This window comes from Macrosteles quadrilineatus, unplaced genomic scaffold (genome assembly GCF_028750875.1).
Source record: "Macrosteles quadrilineatus isolate MER2022 unplaced genomic scaffold, UCM_ALF_1.0 Scaffold_7__1_contigs__length_78375512, whole genome shotgun sequence".
Taxonomy (NCBI): Eukaryota; Metazoa; Arthropoda; class Insecta; order Hemiptera; family Cicadellidae; genus Macrosteles; species Macrosteles quadrilineatus.
In genome coordinates, this window is record NW_026542600.1 from 1,688,964 (window position 1) to 1,709,721 (window position 20,758).

At 35.2% G+C, this 20,758-nt stretch overlaps 1 protein-coding gene across 1 annotated transcript in view; it reads right to left on the reverse strand.

Annotated features, from left to right (window-relative positions):
• The window catches only part of LOC128998202 (glycine receptor subunit alpha-2-like), a 49,072-nt gene that overhangs the window by 7,040 nt on the left and 21,274 nt on the right, over positions 1–20,758 (reverse strand). The window lies entirely within an intron of this gene.

The window sequence follows — 20,758 nt, forward strand, 5'->3', positions numbered from 1 at the left end:
TATATTGCGGACAAAACAGGAAGGGTATCCCCTGCAAAAAACCTAACAATTAGCAGCGTGAATCCACAGACATTAGTGATCCATGAATATTTAGCATTGCCATTGCATATTCGATATTAAAAACCAACATTGGCTCCAAATTTAAGTAAACAAAAACTGACTTCAATCAACAAATATTTATGAACCCATCGATATCAGGTCTGTCTAATATAACTCTGGCGTTTGTTTTATTGTTCATGTTGTAGTGACTCTTCAATATCGCGAGATGTTTATAGTCTTAACCATTTAATCCGTTTCAGAATTTTATAACTATTAAACTGATACCTTCAATGAATGCATTGATAGAATCTTGACAGTATCTCAGTATTTTTCGGTGATATATTCAAGTAAAATGTCTTGATATGTCGTTACCAGGGGCTGAAGATGAGTTTGATGTAAACTTGAAATATACCTCCACATTTTTTAATAAATTGTGGAAAATGTTATCTATGTGATGAGTAGCCGACTAACCAAGATTAACAAGTAAAATGTATAACAAATCAAAATTCTAAATATTTGGAAACAAAAAAATATTAATTTATCTTTAATATGCTGTTCGTCAATATTTCAAAATCAGTTTATATGTTCCCCTTAGGCGTTAAAGAATATATATTTTTTCAGTCACTAACAAAAATTAAAAGTGATTTATAACTTAAATTCAATAAACGTTTTCTTGTTTATAAACAGTAAATTTTGCTAGAAATAATGCAAGAAAGGAAAATTATAATCATCAAGAAATCAGTATGTTACAGTGACATATTTATGTTAAACCTTCAAACGATAGTACATAGGTAAGTCAAATATCTCGCATGTACCCCCTAAACGGTATCGATAGGATTTATAGGATTTACTGTTTCAATAGGTATTTTAAAATATATTTTCCATTGTTACGATAATTAATGGTTGTTATCATTGAGGGAGAGAGAGATCTTGGGAGCCTACCAGTAGACCGACAAGATACTTTGTCGTCTGGCCACTAGACCGTCTTTTTTAATTAAATAGATAAATGCTGAAAACCAGTACGTCGACAAGTTATTTCATCGTCAGTCCAGTTGACCGGCCTGTAAAACTAAATTATTATATTCGAGAAACCAACTTGTCGTCAATCCTCCCGACCGACATACCACTTGCTCGTCTTTTAGGTGGGGATAGGGGGCAGAGTGGGAGGAGCTAACCGGGGATTACCCAGGAGTTTGAGGCGCTTCTCATGGTTGAACCACCTCACTCGAGGCTAGAAGCCAGTATTGCCAACTGAAAGTACTATAGCTCCGTCGAACACTACACACGCGGCGTGTTTACACAGTCTGGCGTTAATATGACGTTGGCGCGCAATTCTCGTTGCGTCGTTTCTATAGCAACCGTGCCGTGACATTGTCATTGGTCTCGCGCATTCCTCTGCCTTTGTATTATTTAATCTGCATCGAAAGATAAGACTCGCTTATATACATTGACTATTAAGTCAATTAAAAATTTCATTCGGGGTTTTTGATCGTTTGTTTGGATAAAACTACGTACCGTATATTGTAGAATTAAATTTGTAGTGTGGTTATATGGTATTATGGTGTATATATATATATATATATATATATATATATATATATATATATATATATATATATCCTACTAATCCTACTAATATTATAAATGAGAAAGTTTGGATGTATGGATGTATGTTTGTGACAAGTAAACGCAGAAAATACTGGCCGGATTGGGCTGAAATTTGGTGTGATGATAGCTCACATTCCCGATTAACATATAGACGCATTCTTATCTCAAAAGTCCGTTCGGGCTCCGCCCCAGTGGCTCTGGAATTTCCCATGTTAACCTTATGAGTAATATTTAAAACGAATAAAAGAATTTCGTCAGCTGTTTCAAATACACAAGTTGGTTCTGTGATATTAAATTCGCATTAACAAGTTATAAAGTTTACTGACAGGGTACAGTACTATTAATTTAAATGAATATATAGAATAATCCATAGCCTATATCGATATTTTTCATTGTTATGAGTGTAGGACAGATACTAAAGTGCAGCCAAATTTTGTTTCTAAAAGTGGTAGCCTATATGTGTAACTATTTTATACAACAAATGTAAAGATCAAAATGTTTGTATTTTGTGTCTTCTTCCCGTTGCAAAGCACGGGTACAACAGCTAGTATATACATATATATATATGTACCAGGTTTTGCGTTGGATTTTTCGTCAGTTTCGTCATTGAGCTCTCTCGTAGTAAGTTGTATCACTTGCGTCTTGTTCATGTTCTGTGGCATATTTTGTATCACTTGCTTCCTGAGACGTATCAGAGTGGTGGAAACTGGTCCACGACGTAGAGGAAGTGGAGGGAAGTTGCAAAGGCAAAAGGTCTGGAGTGTGGGAAATGCCAAGCGACTATAGAATAATACAAAACCATGCTTAAAAATGCTTAGGGAGTGATGGAAACAGGCCCACGACGTAGAGGAAGTGGAGGGAAGTTGCAAGGACAAAAGGTCTGGAGTGTGGGAAATATAAAGTGACTATGGAAATATACAACACCATGCTTAAAAAGGCTTGAGGAATGATGGAAACAGGTTCACGACGTAGAGGAAGTGGAGGTAAGTTGCAAGGACAAAAGGTCTGGAGTGTGGGACATGTCAAGTGACGATGGAATTATACAACGCCATGCTTAAAAAGGCTTAGGGAATGATGGAAACAGGTCTGCGACGTAGAGGAAATGGAGGCAAGTTGCAAGGGCAAAAGGTCTGGAGTGTGGGAAATATCAAGTGACAATGGAATAATACAAAACCATGCTTAAAAAGGCTTAGGGAGTGATGGAAACAGGCCCACGACGTAGAGGAAGTGGAGGGAAGTTGCAAGGGCAAAAGGTCTGGAGTGTGGGGAATATAAAGTGACTATGGAAATATACAACACCATGCTTAAAAAGGCTTGAGGAATGATGGAAACAGGTCCACGACGTAGAGGAAGTGGAGGCAAGTTGCAAGGGCAAAAGGTCTGGAGTGTGGGAAATATCAAGTGACGATGGAATTATACAAGGCCATGCTTAAAAAGGCTTAGGGAATGATGGAAACAGGTCCGCGACGTAGAGGAAATGGAGGCAAGTTGCAAGGGCAAAAGGTCTGGAGTGTGGGAAATGTCAAGTAACTATAGAATAATACAAAGCCATGCTTAAAAAGTCTTAGGGAATGATGGAAACAGGTCCACGACGTAGAGGAAGTGGAGGCAAGTTAGAGGGTGGGAAATGTCAAGTGAATATGGAATTATGCAAAGCCATGCTTCAAAAGTCTTAGGGAATGATTAATAATTAAATCAATTTAATTAATAATTAAATTGAATCTAAATTATTGCATACAATTATTATCTGGACAGAGGTGGCAGTGCCATCGTGCGCGCAGAATGCTTCTATTGGGAATTTTTCCTTCCTACTTGGACGTCCTGCAACCTTATTTACGATGTGCCGCAATTTTCTGGAGTCTCCGTCTGCATCTTCGATTTTATTTTTTTTTTTAAACTGTACTTGGCTTGTTTAATGACTTGAGAATATTCCTATATCCTGTCCGTGCTGTATGAAACTGACCTGTGCTGTATGAACTTGGTCAAACTACAGCACTGACCTGTGCTGTATGAACTTGGTCAAACTACAGCACAGACAGTAGAAGGACAAGGATATAGGTTACATGAGCCTGATAATAGATAAGGAACTCTTACACTATAGCTGTCTCCCGGCATGTCTCTGAATTTTACTTTATAAGGAATAAGGATGTAGGTTTGAAATACCTTTAAACGTTAAATCAAGAGGATAAATTGTATCAACTGTTGAGAATTTAATTGAAAATACTGTAAGACTGAAAATATGATTTTCTGGGTGAAGAAAGTTGTCTAAATTTGAGATTTCAAAGTCCCATAACTTTCGAACGCCTCAACCCATCAGTATGGGAATAAGTATACAATGTATATGATTTAAATCTCTACAATATCTGACCAAAAAAACAGTATGTCATCATGACTCATATCATGGTTGTATGTTGTATGTATAGTGTCCTATGGTCTGGCAGAGGCCTGACGTCACATGGAACTGTCACTGTAGGTGGTCTTTAGCTCTTTCCTGCTTTAAAACTCTCAATTCTTGGGTAAACTATAGTTTTTTTTTCTTTTTAACTTTGCTCTAACTAGTACTCTTTTGATGGTATGAGGTTTTAAAAAGTTGATAGTTATTAATTAGAATATTATTCACGCCTGAATATTTATTATTTTCTGTTCAGTTGTGGCTCAGTAGTTGCGATGCTAACACCATGGCAAAAGAAGGTTTTAGCCATGTACCTAGTATGGAGGCGAAGAAAAAGAAATAATAATAGCTGATTTGGGTTCACACAATACTTAATAATCGGCACGAGTTTGGGGCATCCAGGGTGTTATTACTCCCATAGCCCTACGCCGGAAACTAGCTATTACAGCATGGCAGTTCATGAGATATTATTTAATTGTAATAAAAAAAAATATTACTCTTTCAGTTCTGGGTAAAATGCAGAGCAATGCTAAAGTGGTACGTCAACTTCGTATTACGTTGTCATGAAATAACAACTTAAAATTTAATGATTGACAAACCCTTTCCTAAAATTGACCAACGTTAAAATGTAATTACAATGCATAAGTAACAATATCGAATACATAATACTGGGGTTATTAAAGTGTACAGCTGGCTAATCATTCAAATAGACTTAATTTTAGTTGTAAAAGGTGTTAAAAAATTAGATTTCCCTTGTTAATTATAATGAATTGTTAATGTTGATTTATTATAAGTGAACAAGGAACACAAAAGGATATATAAGACAAAAGACCCTAATATATGGGAGCCTACCAGTAGACCGACAAGATACTTTGTCGTCTGGCCACTAGACCGTCTTTTTTAATTAAATAGATAAATGCTGAAAACCAGTACGTCGACAAGTTATTTCATCGTCAGTCCAGTTGACCGGCCTGTAAAACTAAATTATTATATTCGAGAAACCAACTTGTCGTCAATCCTCCCGACCGACTTACCACTTGCTCGTCTTTTAGGTGGGGATAGGGGGCAGAGTGGGAGGAGCTAACCGGGGATTACCCAGGAGTTTGAGGCGCTTCTCATGGTTGAACCACCTCACTCGAGGCTAGAAGCCAGTATTGCCAACTGAAAGTACTATAGCTCCGTCGAACACTACACACGCGGCGTGTTTACACAGTCTGGCGTTAAGTTGACGTTGGCGCGCAATTCTCGTTGCGTCGTTTCTATAGCAACCGTGCCGTGACATTGTCCTTGGTCTCGCGCATTCCTCTGCCTTTGTATTATTTAATCTGCATCGAAAGATAAGACTCGCTTATATGCATTGACTATTAAGTCAATTAAAAATTTCATTCGGGGTTTTTGATCGTTTGTTTGGATAAAACTACGTACCGTATATTGTAGAATTAAATTTGTAGTGTGGTTATATGGTATTATGGTATATATATATATATATATATATATCCTACTAATCCTACTAATATTATAAATGAGAAAGTTTGGATGTATGGATGTATGTTTGTGACAAGTAAACGCAGAAAATACTGGCCGGATTGGGCTGAAATTTGGTGTGATGATAGCTCACATTCCCGATTAACATATATAGACGCATTCTTATCTCAAAAGTCCGTTCGGGCTCCGCCCCAGTGGCTCTGGAATTTCCCATGTTAACCTTATGAGTAATATTTAAAACGAATAAAAGAATTTCGTCAGCTGTTTCAAATACACAAGTTGGTTCTGTGATATTAAATTCGCATTAACAAGTTATAAAGTTTACTGACAGGGTACAGTACTATTAATTTAAATGAATATATAGAATAATCCATAGCCTATATCGATATTTTTCATTGTTATGAGTGTAGGACGGATACTAAAGTGCAGCCAAATTTTGTTTCTAAAAGTGGTAGCCTATATGTGTAACTATTTTATACAACAAATGTAAGGATCAAAATGTTTGTATTTTGTGTCTTCTTCCCGTTGCAAAGCACGGGTACAACAGCTAGTATATACATATATATACATATATATATATGTACCAGGTTTTGCGTTGGATTTTTCGTCAGTTTCGTCATTGAGCTCTCTCGTAGTAAGTTGTATCACTTGCGTCTTGTTCATGTTCTGTGGCATATTTTGTATCACTTGCTTCCTGAGACGTATCAGAGTGGTGGAAACTGGTCCACGACGTAGAGGAAGTGGAGGGAAGTTGCAAAGGCAAAAGGTCTGGAGTGTGGGAAATGCCAAGCGACTATAGAATAATACAAAACCATGCTTAAAAATGCTTAGGGAGTGATGGAAACAGGCCCACGACGTAGAGGAAGTGGAGGGAAGTTGCAAGGACAAAAGGTCTGGAGTGTGGGAAATATAAAGTGACTATGGAAATATACAACACCATGCTTAAAAAGGCTTGAGGAATGATGGAAACAGGTTCACGACGTAGAGGAAGTGGAGGGAAGTTGCAAGGACAAAAGGTCTGGAGTGTGGGACATGTCAAGTGACGATGGAATTATACAACGCCATGCTTAAAAAGGCTTAGGGAATGATGGAAACAGGTCTGCGACGTAGAGGAAATGGAGGCAAGTTGCAAGGGCAAAAGGTCTGGAGTGTGGGAAATATCAAGTGACAATGGAATAATACAAAACCATGCTTAAAAAGGCTTAGGGAGTGATGGAAACAGGCCCACGACGTAGAGGAAGTGGAGGGAAGTTGCAAGGGCAAAAGGTCTGGAGTGTGGGGAATATAAAGTGACTATGGAAATATACAACACCATGCTTAAAAAGGCTTGAGGAATGATGGAAACAGGTCCACGACGTAGAGGAAGTGGAGGCAAGTTGCAAGGGCAAAAGGTATGGAGTGTGGGAAATATCAAGTGACTATGGAAATATACAACACCATGCTTAAAAAGGCTTGAGGAATGATGGAAACAGGTCCACGACGTAGAGGAAGTGGAGGGAAGTTGCAAGGACAAAAGGTCTGGAGTGTGGGACATGTCAAGTGACGATGGAATTATACAACGCCATGCTTAAAAAGGCTTAGGGAATGATGGAAACAGGTCCGCGAAGTAGAGGAAGTGGAGGGAAGTTGCAAGAACAAAAGGTCTGGAGTGTGGGACATGTCAAGTGACGATGGAATTATACAAGGCCATGCTTAAAAAGGCTTAGGGAATGATGGAAACAGGTCCGCGACGTAGAGGAAATGGAGGCAAGTTGCAAGGGCAAAAGGTCTGGAGTGTGGGAAATGTCAAGTAACTATAGAATAATACAAAGCCATGCTTAAAAAGTCTTAGGGAATGATGGAAACAGGTCCACGACGTAGAGGAAGTGGAGGCTGGGAAATGTCAAGTGAATATGGAATTATGCAAAGCCATGCTTCAAAAGTCTTAGGGAATGATTAATAATTAAATTAATTTAATTAATAATTAAATTGAATCTAAATTATTGCATACAATTATTATCTGGACAGAGGTGGCAGTGCCATCGTGCGCGCAGAATGCTTCTATTGGGAATTTTTCCTTCCTACTTGGACGTCCTGCAACCTTATTTACGATGTGCCGCAATTTTCTGGAGTCTCCGTCTGCATCTTCGATTTTATTTTTTTTTTAAACTGTACTTGGCTTGTTTAATGACTTGAGAATATTCCTATATCCTGTCCGTGCTGTATGAAACTGACCTGTGCTGTATGAACTTGGTCAAACTACAGCACTGACCTGTGCTGTATGAACTTGGTCAAACTACAGCACAGACAGTAGAAGGACAAGGATATAGGTTACATGAGCCTGATAATAGATAAGGAACTCTTACACTATAGCTGTCTCCCGGCATGTCTCTGAATTTTACTTTATAAGGAATAAGGATGTAGGTTTGAAATACCTTTAAACGTTAAATCAAGAGGATAAATTGTATCAACTGTTGAGAATTTAATTGAAAATACTGTAAGACTGAAAATATGATTTTCTGGGTGAAGAAAGTTGTCTAAATTTGAGATTTCAAAGTCCCATAACTTTCGAACGCCTCAACCCATCAGTATGGGAATAAGTATACAATGTATATGATTTAAATCTCTACAATATCTGACCAAAAAAACAGTATGTCATCATGACTCATATCATGGTTGTATGTTGTATGTATAGTGTCCTATGGTCTGGCAGAGGCCTGACGTCACATGGAACTGTCACTGTAGGTGGTCTTTAGCTCTTTCCTGCTTTAAAACTCTCAATTCTTGGGTAAACTATAGTTTTTTTTTTCTTTTTAACTTTGCTCTAACTAGTACTCTTTTGATGGTATGAGGTTTTAAAAAGTTGATAGTTATTAATTAGAATATTATTCACGCCTGAATATTTATTATTTTCTGTTCAGTTGTGGCTCAGTAGTTGCGATGCTAACACCATGGCAAAAGAAGGTTTTAGCCATGTACCTAGTATGGAGGCGAAGAAAAAGAAATAATAATAGCTGATTTGGGTTCACACAATACTTAATAATCGGCACGAGTTTGGGGCATCCAGGGTGTTATTACTCCCATAGCCCTACGCCGGAAACTAGCTATTACAGCATGGCAGTTCATGAGATATTATTTAATTGTAATTAAAAAAAATATTACTCTTTCAGTTCTGGGTAAAATGCAGAGCAATGCTAAAGTGGTACGTCAACTTCGTATTACGTTGTCATGAAATAACAACTTAAAATTTAATGATTGACAAACCCTTTCCTAAAATTGACCAACGTTAAAATGTAATTACAATGCATAAGTAACAATATCGAATACATAATACTGGGGTTATTAAAGTGTACAGCTGGCTAATCATTCAAATAGACTTAATTTTAGTTGTAAAAGGTGTTAAAAAATTAGATTTCCCTTGTTAATTATAATGAATTGTTAATGTTGATTTATTATAAGTGAACAAGGAACACAAAAGGATATATAAGACAAAAGACCCTAATATATGGCATAAAAACACAAACAAGACATTGCAGTAGTGTACAGTGTGTGATAGTGGTACGCCTACAATAACAATTGTTTTTATTAAAGTAAGATTTTTTTATGATTTTCTAAATATTAAACATTGTTAATTACTAACATTGGCATAAATATCAAACAAACTTTAAAACACTCATTTAAACTTTATGTTGACTTACAGGGTCGGCTACTCAAACATCTTTATTTTTTACAGTTGTTACAAACTGCATATTAGCGTCAAAACAATTATCTTATTAGAATATTTAATCACTAGGACCTCAAGTGACTCTTTTTGACCCGAGGTCAAGTTTTACGACCTAGGCAAAGCCGAGGTCGGTAAATGAGCGAGAGTTGAAAATTGCCCGTGTGGTGAACTATATTTTTCGTCATATGCATCATTAATTAACAAACTAAACTAGAAAACGAATAAGGTTTTGTGTATAGATAACCTATCAAAATGAGCTTGTTTTCAATTCTGCTATAGCAAATAAGCAGCTGTTTAGCAATGGATTCAATCATTTCATCTATTACGATTAGTACATTATACCATAGATAAAACATACTCCCTTGGTTAGTCTATGATTATACCATACAAGTAAACTCCTCATATCTATATATTAATTACGTTATTACGTAAGCCGCGGTCTTTACCTCAAAATTGTGGGTGACTGGGAAGTCGTAGAAGGACGGGAGAGGGCTCAAATTAAAGGACTCGATCCCGTGATGGCGGGAAAAATAGTTAATTTCCCCAAATTTCAACACAAAATTATATATAACGTAACATTGTCTCCATAAGAATAGCATTAGAAACCACACACAGCTGATTTTTGTTTACTTTAATGTACGGTAGTTGATCACAAATAAAATTAGAGTTTTGTCTGTACACTGTTCAGAATTATTTATTTTCGGTTATTTTTGCGTTTATACATTAAAAAGCTTTTAGTGTTTTATCTCAATTTCTGTCTGTCTGTCACGGCCCAGAAGGTATTTTACGTAGTGTTTGCATGTAAAGATGAACGAGAGGTCTTCTCCTGAAATACGAATACGAAATACGATAGACATTAAAATAGTCTTTTTGTATTGACTGAATTGGCGAGAGTGTATTTAGCCAAATATGCATCGCTACTTATGAAATAACCTGACACCTCGAGCAAGCTTGGTCTCCTGATACTTGTGTTTTAATCAAACATTGTCACATTTTACATTACTAAACAGAAACAAATGACCTTGTCAGATAATGAACATCAACATCAAGTGAAGACAACACAAAATCACTATTTACAACTTAATTATTATCGTTGTTGTCCCATCTTATTTTTTACAGTCATGTTACATTTAATTTATAATTTATGTCATACCGTACTGTATAAGTTTTGCGTTATCTGTCTGGATTCCGAAACGTTAGTTCATGCTACCAAAATTTTAACACATTTAAATTAAAATTTTTTTAGCAAACCGTCATAAAATACTTACGCTTGACATTGTTTACGTTGCGATGCTTATTTTACCTGTACTCTAATTAAAATTTAATTAGAGATTAGATTTTAATCATATTAAATGTCATAATTAAATTCTGTACTTTAAAATCTATTGATTGGGCCCAATGTTTTTAAAAGCCATCTGTTTCGAATATGGGTAAGTTTAGTAGTGTTGTGTGTTGCCTTTGTGGATATTATGATTTAGTGTCCCGAAAAGGGCGGCAACAATGTGATCAAACTAAACAGCCGCACATTGGGGCTGTAAACTAGAAAGTGCCTCTTCCTAGAAATGCCTAACAAACAAGGAAACTCCTAGTCTTCAGAACCAGTCCCATTCCCTACTGGAACTCAAACGGCATAGGCGAGGTTTTTAGTTTTTTTTTTTTTTTTTTTTTTTTGTAGTTGTTTTATGGACGATTTTATCATTCTAGTATTCTTATGACCTTACCATCTTGTCGCATTATAGTTTTGTTTTAGTTTATTTCGTAGAAAACCCCAAGTAAAATAAAGTTGTATATACAGTACAGTATAACAATTTGTAAACCAGTTTTACACAAATTCTGGAACTGTTCCAGTGTTATAGTGTGATTAGTCTCTATTCGTTATATTGTTTTATGTTAACTTTTTGGAGGGAGTTTTTTTAGAATAATCATAGAAAAACCAATCCAAAAATATATATATAAATATGTATATGTATATTTATGTATAAATATATATATCTATATATATATACATTTGAACGGATGGTGTTTTTGGTCTCTAGGGACCTCAAAACGAAAAAGTAAATCGGTCCTGGGTCCAGGTCTTACCATGAGTACTACGGTAATAGCTTATTCCCTATAGGGGAAATTCGCTAAAATGATATTAATTGCGTTAGTTGCCAAATATAGTTGATCATTCAATGAATAAAATATTTCCCATACTGTACGTAATCGGAGTTTTTATTAATATGTTAATCTGGTATCTCTTCCTTTGAAAGAACCTTTAAATAGTATTAAAATAGTATTGGTGGGAGAAATTAATTGGTTGTGGGGTTACTGTTAAAACTGGAATTCCTTGACATGGGGGATGTCAGTTAATTGTCTCAGCCTTATCAATTTCATAAAGATGTCAATATAATCTCTCTACGGAACGTTAGGTGTAGTGGAATATACTTGAAGTGAAGTTAGCTTTTATTCTTGAACTGTTAGGGGTCTCCTCATTTATATGGGTGTGTGGCTTCATTGGCAACAAATAATGGAAATTACATAGAAATTTGGCATTTCCAAAAAGCAAAAAAATAAATTGGCTGTTACGTAATTTATTGACGTTTACATGCATTGTTAATCAACGTATCTTATAAAGGATGATGTGATCTAGTTTAAAAGGAATATGACCTTTCTGTTATGACAGTAGCTGCTTAAATAGTATTTACTAATTGGGCCATTTTTACAGCCAAAATGTCGTGTTATTTTCAATAATGTTACCAACCAGTGAGCCACGGTCCGTAATATAGGCCACTGCAAATAATTTGTTAAGACAGGTACCATTTTTAGGCAAGGTTTTTGTCTTTGGATGTTATTAGACACGGTAAGAGTACAATAAAATTCTTCTCTGTAGATGAATTATCTGTTGGAGAAATATTAGCCGAATTATAATGTCACAATGCGAGTTTGAGTATTTTGTAACTATATAGGTAAGTTACATAGATTTTTTAGGCTGCTGCTCAGTGCACTTTAATAATATACATTTTAGAGATAAATTAAATGGTTTTTGTTGCTGAGTAGCGCTAGTAAACATGCACAACCCTTTTCGTCTAATAACATTCAATGGCTCTCAAAGAGTTCAAGTTCTTATTTGTATACGTATCTATATTATGTTTTCACTAAGCTGAATGAATACGTAACCTCCCTGAAAAGTCTGTAGTATATTGCAGTTTTCCAGCTTAATGACTTTCTAAATCATGCACATATTTCTACATAAATATTGTAAAATGTTTATCCAGTTGCTGTAAACTACTATTAATTTAACAAAATATGGACACGGCTCGAATGGGTACCGTGCCCTTCTGCACTTGTAGTATTTAGAACCTAGTGTCCCTTAATTGTTAGTCCCTAGTATTAACCACAATTATGGTTCAATTCGATTCGTTACAAATCATTCAATTAAAATGCAATTAAAAACTACTTTCGGCCAGAAATTTGGTTGGAATGTGGAATATTTTAGCTATTGTATAAAATTATAGGTTAACTAGTGTACATGTTGCTCGAAATCGAGCAATTGCAAAGAAGTACAGGAGTTACATATAAACAAATGACTTGTTAAAAAACTAATAACAGTCATAATTTCCGATGATTTTAAAAGAGTCAACTAAAAGATTATTAACTAATGGAAATACTCACAATTTACATAACAGTCCTATTCCAGTTTAAAGGGTTATTTTTTAACTATCAAACTGCCCATGGACGGGAAATGGTAAGCTTACAATTTAAGTCAACATAAAAAGTCTGTCAGCTTTTATAATGTACTGTACCTAAGTTATTTAGCCAATTTGTAGACAATAAGGTGTGGGCTACTTTAAACTCTACAGAACTCTCATGCTTCCATGGGGAGCAATTAATTATTAATATTTAATTCCTGACAACAGCTGGAGTTTCAAAACAATGTTTGTTTCCCATGTTAATCTTATGGAGAAATACGAAACTTTAAAGGGTCCCAGGGCCTCACTCTCTAATTATTTACCTAAAAAGAAAGTTTCCTGCACAACTTCACGTTACGCTCTTTCCAATGACACCAAAAACATGTCAATCGGTTCAGTAGTTTCGGATGAGTAATTGTCACAAAAATCCTGCTTGCGTATTAAATAAGTATAGATATAGATAGATGTGACTGTGGACCCAATTTTGTACTAAACACACGCTGTTGTTTGATCTCGAGTAGCCGACCCAGTGTTAGCATCAAGAGGCCAAAAACTAGGAACGTAGCGCCAGCCACGTCCCTTTCACTTTCAGCAATTTTACAACCCTCGCCAACCCTACACATCCAAAGACAGAGAGAGAGAGAGAGAGAGAGAGAGAGAGGGAGAGAGACAGTAAAACAGCTGTCGAAGTCGATCGGGTCGACCTAGCCTCGGTCGTCAACTCGCTTTCTTTTTCTTCGCCTACAAGCGTTTGAATAGGGGCGCGGGAAAACTAGGCCCTACTTGTGTGATGCGGCACGCGTAATACCGGAAAAGGCCTTCGGGTAGTTCTAGAGCGCCGCCAGAATTGGGTCGCTGGAGTTGCGTTTTAGTTGCCACTTTACTATTGAAGACTCTTAAGTGGAAAAAGAGTTTATGACGAAATATACCCCCACCGCAACAAACCTGCAGACTAAGCAAATTTCTATTTGCCTGATTGGATTTACACTAAAATGACTTCTTGAAAATATCACAGTTATTCCATATTTAAATAGAATAAGTTTAACAAGTACTTAGGTTTGCTGCAACAGGGAGGGTAAAAGTGTGTTTTTTGTGTAAAATAATAACATTTTATAAATAAATAAATGATTTTTTTCTAATTTGATGCAAATATTTTCATAAACAAGAAAACTACTACAGTTTACTTATTCCCTGGTGTGAGTGAGGGTATACATTCAACTCTAGAAAATACGCTGGTCAACGAACGACAAAGAGCCGCCGATGTCTAGAGTTTCCTTGGATGGGTGGCTGACCGACCGGTGGTCATAGGGTGACGACACAAAGGGGGTGGTAGGCGGGTATCCGTGTCGGCCAGTGAGTCAGTGTTACCGGTGTTACTTCAAAGATGAATTATTGCCCTCGGGGAATCCCGAGGTAGGCGCGGCGCCGCCAGCTCGACACTTGTTTCGGTCACTGGTCTTGGTTGATTGTTTCGTTTTCGTTTTACTATCTTTTGATACTTTTACATAAACGATATAGCCATGATATATTACTAATGAAAATTCAATAAGTACATTGCACACTAGGATAGTTCATGTAAACAGTTGTTACTTAAATAGTTTGGAACTCTGGCCACGTCTATATTCTTCATTAGAGTGAACTTAACTGCAGGCTATTCAATAGACTGTGAAAAAAAACTGTGAATGATTTTATGTACTTGGGGTTTGATATTTTTTTTTATTATTATAGCAAAAACTGCCAATCTTTGTCATCCGCGTCATAATTCTTGAGCTAACTACTTCTGCAATGATATACCTTACGTCACAAAACTGTATTAACCCTAGATCCAGTACCTCTGCTCCAACTAGTATTATAACATTGCCGTCCAGGAATCTTTGAACATATAGTTTGACAATAAGTGCATGGATAGTACAGCCGTTTCAACAAGGCATTATTTACTATATGTTCTTAAAGATGAAATTAATTAGAAAACTATTAAAATAAATTAAATTAATTAATTTGATGTGAATTTAGCTTTAGTTAACAACACTCATACAAGTTCATAAACATAAACCAAATATTTTTTTTTTACTAGAAACGATTTGCAGGGTCGTCCAGATGAACTTGGAAATAGTACCATAGATAAAAGGAGTAGACATACTCTGTCATACATACATGTCTATACTCCTTTTATCCTTATATTAGTTCATTAGAAAATCTGAATATACAGTAGTGCCGTGCATTTGAAGTACTTACTCAGAACACAGACTTACTTGAGGACAGTTACACAATAAAACGCAAAGATCTACGGAAGTAAAGACTACATTATTTAGTAAAAAAAAGAACAAGGATGCGTCAGTTAGGGCCAGTTAGACAATTGAAGTACACAGAATTGAATCACCATAGTATTGTCCATGCAACAACGTGAGAGGATAAAACATGTACTTCTTCAATTACAATTACATGTTTCTGTGTAAAACCGAAGACGTCTACAGACTTTACTAAGAAAAACTTCTCCCCGGTAACACAGGCAATGGGAATTCCTTCTAGACAAGGTTTTCAATAGGCCTACAACAAAATCATAAAACAAAAGATGTTTCTCAGGCTAAGTAGCACACTGTGCACTTCAGCAAATAAATAGTTTACCGAGATAACTATTGCTTACCAAGACAGCAGTGTCATTTAAGGAGAAATAGTACAAACTAATGTCACCAAAAGTCTAAATTCATTCTTTATTTTATTTTTTTAAGAGAGAGAAAAATAGACAACAAAGCTTTAAATAACCGGTATTATCAATTTGTATTTATCTCTCAATTGAATAAATGTAACGGTAGTTACCTCACCACTGTTCACAATATTTGACCCTCCTATTACATAAATATGTTAGTTAATTTAATATACAAACTCGTGTACATGTTGCTCAAATTCGAGCAATTTCAAAGTATTACAGAATTTATTTCAAAACGAAAAAAAGTAATATTCAATGAGTTTAAAAGAGTCAACTCAAAGATCACCAGTGTGTAACTGCTGGAGATACTCACGATGTATATACAGTAATCAACATTTCCTGTAAATATTTTATCATATTTCATAAATTGGTATTGCATTTTAATATTTCTACAAATGTTTCCTGACTTATAGCTGCATAAGGTTGTCCATGTTTATCTTATTTATTGATAAACCTATGCATGGCACCACCCTTGTCGCCAGCAGTAAGTTTACAAATTTCAGTAATTTTTTAATAAAGATAAACACTTTTTTGATCATATTAAGGACTTCCTGTTGTCTGTAACAATTTTATTTGTTCAATCGGCGTGTTTTTATTTATTTAGTTAAATAAAACATTTATTTCATTGAAGTAAACTAATATAGGCCTATTTATATTCACTGTACTGTGTATAACAAAATATCGATTGAGAAACAAACAATTACACGTAATAAAAACCTCACTAGTCCGCTGCATTGTGATAGCTGAAAATCGTCGGAATGAAAACCGCCGCTACAAGATACAGAAGTTGGTACGCCTGCAGGGCCCTCCACAGCTGCGCGCGCTTGGCACTGCCGCTCAACACATCCCCACCTAAAAGACGAGCAAGTGGTAAGTCGGTCGGGAGGATTGACGACAAGTTGGTTTCTCGTGTATAATAATTTAGATTTACAGGCCGGTCAACTGGACTGACGATGAAATAACTTGTCGACGTACTGGTTTTCAGTAATTATCTATTTAATTAAAAAAGACGGTCTAGTGGCAAGACGACCAAGTATCTTGTCGGTCAACTGGTGGCCCCCCTAATATATGGCATAAAAACACAAACAAGACATTGCAGTAGTGTACAGTGTGTGATAGTGGTACGCCTACAATAACAACTGTTTTTATTAAAGTAAGATTTTTTTATGATTTTCTAAATATTAAACATTGTTAATTACTAACATTGGCATAAATATCAAACAAACTTTAAAACACTCATTTAAACTTTATGTTGACTTACAGGGTCGGCTACTCAAACATCTTTATTTTTTACAGTTGTTACAAACTGCATATTAGCGTCAAAACAATTATCTTAATAGAATATTTAATCACTAGGACCTCAAGTGACTCTTTTTGACCCGAGGTCAAGTTTTACGACCTAGGCAAAGCCGAGGTCGGTAAATGAGCGAGAGTTGAAAATTGCCCGTGTGGTGAACTATATTTTTCGTCATATGCATCATTAATTAACAAACTAAACTAGAAAACGAATAAGGTTTTGTGTATAGATAACCTATCAAAATGAGCTTGTTTTCAATTCTGCTATAGCAAATAAGCAGCTGTTTAGCAATGGATTCAATCATTTCATCTATTACGATTAGTACATTATACCATAGATAAAACATACTCCCTTGGTTAGTCTATGATTATACCATACAAGTAAACTCCTCATATCTATATATTAATTACGTTATTACGTAAGCCGCGGTCTTTACCTCAAAATTGTGGGTGACTGGGAAGTCGTAGAAGGACGGGAGAGGGCTCAAATTAAAGGACTCGATCCCGTGATGGCGGGAAAAATAGTTAATTTCCCCAAATTTCAACACAAAATTATATATAACGTAACATTGTCTCCATAAGAATAGCATTAGAAACCACACACAGCTGATTTTTGTTTACTTTAATGTACGGTAGTTGATCACAAATAAAATTAGAGTTTTGTCTGTACACTGTTCAGAATTATTTATTTTCGGTTATTTTTGCGTTTATACATTAAAAAGCTTTTAGTGTTTTATCTCAATTTCTGTCTGTCTGTCACGGCCCAGAAGGTATTTTACGTAGTGTTTGCATGTAAAGATGAACGAGAGGTCTTCTCCTGAAATACGAATACGAAATACGATAGACATTAAAATAGTCTTTTTGTATTGACTGAATTGGCGAGAGTGTATTTAGCCAAATATGCATCGCTACTTATGAAATAACCTGACACCTCGAGCAAGCTTGGTCTCCTGATACTTGTGTTTTAATCAAACATTGTCACATTTTACATTACTAAACAGAAACAAATGACCTTGTCAGATAATGAACATCAACATCAAGTGAAGACAACACAAAATCACTATTTACAACTTAATTATTATCGTTGTTGTCCCATCTTATTTTTTACAGTCATGTTACATTTAATTTATAATTTATGTCATACCGTACTGTATAAGTTTTGCGTTATCTGTCTGGATTCCGAAACGTTAGTTCATGCTACCAAAATTTTAACACATTTAAATTAAATTTTTTTTAGCAAACCGTCATAAAATACTTACGCTTGACATTGTTTACGTTGCGATGCTTATTTTACCTGTACTCTAATTAAAATTTAATTAGAGATTAGATTTTAATCATATTAAATGTCATAATTAAATTCTGTACTTTAAAATCTATTGATTGGGCCCAATGTTTTTAAAAGCCATCTGTTTCGAATATGGGTAAGTTTAGTAGTGTTGTGTGTTGCCTTTGTGGATATTATGATTTAGTGTCCCGAAAAGGGCGGCAACAATGTGATCAAACTAAACAGCCGCACATTGGGGCTGTAAACTAGAAAGTGCCTCTTCCTAGAAATGCCTAACAAACAAGGAAACTCCTAGTCTTCAGAACCAGTCCCATTCCCTACTGGAACTCAAACGGCATAGGCGAGGTTTTTAGTTTTTTTTTTTTTTTTTTTGTAGTTGTTTTATGGACGATTTTATCATTCTAGTATTCTTATGACCTTACCATCTTGTCGCATTATAGTTTTGTTTTAGTTTATTTCGTAGAAAACCCCAAGTAAAATAAAGTTGTATATACAGTACAGTATAACAATTTGTAAACCAGTTTTACACAAATTCTGGAACTGTTCCAGTGTTATAGTGTGATTAGTCTCTATTCGTTATATTGTTTTATGTTAACTTTTTGGAGGGAGTTTTTTTAGAATAATCATAGAAAAACCAATCCAAAAATATATATATAAATATGTATATGTATATTTATGTATAAATATATATATCTATATATATATACATTTGAACGGATGGTGTTTTTGGTCTCTAGGGACCTCAAAACGAAAAAGTAAATCGGTCCTGGGTCCAGGTCTTACCATGAGTACTACGGTAATAGCTTATTCCCTATAGGGGAAATTCGCTAAAATGATATTAATTGCGTTAGTTGCCAAATATAGTTGATCATTCAATGAATAAAATATTTCCCATACTGTACGTAATCGGAGTTTTTATTAATATGTTAATCTGGTATCTCTTCCTTTGAAAGAACCTTTAAATAGTATTAAAATAGTATTGGTGGGAGAAATTAATTGGTTGTGGGGTTACTGTTAAAACTGGAATTCCTTGACATGGGGGATGTCAGTTAATTGTCTCAGCCTTATCAATTTCATAAAGATGTCAATATAATCTCTCTACGGAACGTTAGGTGTAGTGGAATATACTTGAAGTGAAGTTAGCTTTTATTCTTGAACTGTTAGGGGTCTCCTCATTTATATGGGTGTGTGGCTTCATTGGCAACAAATAATGGAAATTACATAGAAATTTGGCATTTCCAAAAAGCAAAAAAATAAATTGGCTGTTACGTAATTTATTGACGTTTACATGCATTGTTAATCAACGTATCTTATAAAGGATGATGTGATCTAGTTTAAAAGGAATATGACCTTTCTGTTATGACAGTAGCTGCTTAAATAGTATTTACTAATTGGGCCATTTTTACAGCCAAAATGTCGTGTTATTTTCAATAATGTTACCAACCAGTGAGCCACGGTCCGTAATATAGGCCACTGCAAATAATTTGTTAAGACAGGTACCATTTTTAGGCAAGGTTTTTGTCTTTGGATGTTATTAGACACGGTAAGAGTACAATAAAATTCTTCTCTGTAGATGAATTATCTGTTGGAGAAATATTAGCCGAATTATAATGTCACAATGCGAGTTTGAGTATTTTGTAACTATATAGGTAAGTTACATAGATTTTTTAGGCTGCTGCTCAGTGCACTTTAATAATATACATTTTAGAGATAAATTAAATGGTTTTTGTTGCTGAGTAGCGCTAGTAAACATGCACAACCCTTTTCGTCTAATAACATTCAATGGCTCTCAAAGAGTTCAAGTTCTTATTTGTATACGTATCTATATTATGTTTTCACTAAGCTGAATGAATACGTAACCTCCCTGAAAAGTCTGTAGTATATTGCAGTTTTCCAGCTTAATGACTTTCTAAATCATGCACATATTTCTACATAAATATTGTAAAATGTTTATCCAGTTGCTGTAAACTACTATTAATTTAACAAAATATGGACACGGCTCGAATGGGTACCGTGCCCTTCTGCACTTGTAGTATTTAGAACCTAGTGTCCCTTAATTGTTAGTCCCTAGTATTAACCACAATTATGGTTCAATTCGATTCGTTACAAATCATTCAATTAAAATGCAATTAAAAACTACTTTCGGCCAGAAATTTGGTTGGAATGTGGAATATTTTAGCTATTGTATAAAATTATAGGTTAACTAGTGTACATGTTGCTCGAAATCGAGCAATTGCAAAGAAGTACAGGAGTTACATATAAACAAATGACTTGTTAAAAAACTAATAACAGTCATAATTTCCGATGATTTTAAAAGAGTCAACTAAAAGATTATTAACTAATGGAAATACTCACAATTTACATAACAGTCCTATTCCAGTTTAAAGGGTTATTTTTTAACTATCAAACTGCCCATGGACGGGAAATGGTAAGCTTACAATTTAAGTCAACATAAAAAGTCTGTCAGCTTTTATAATGTACTGTACCTAAGTTATTTAGCCAATTTGTAGACAATAAGGTGTGGGCTACTTTAAACTCTACAGAACTCTCATGCTTCCATGGGGAGCAATTA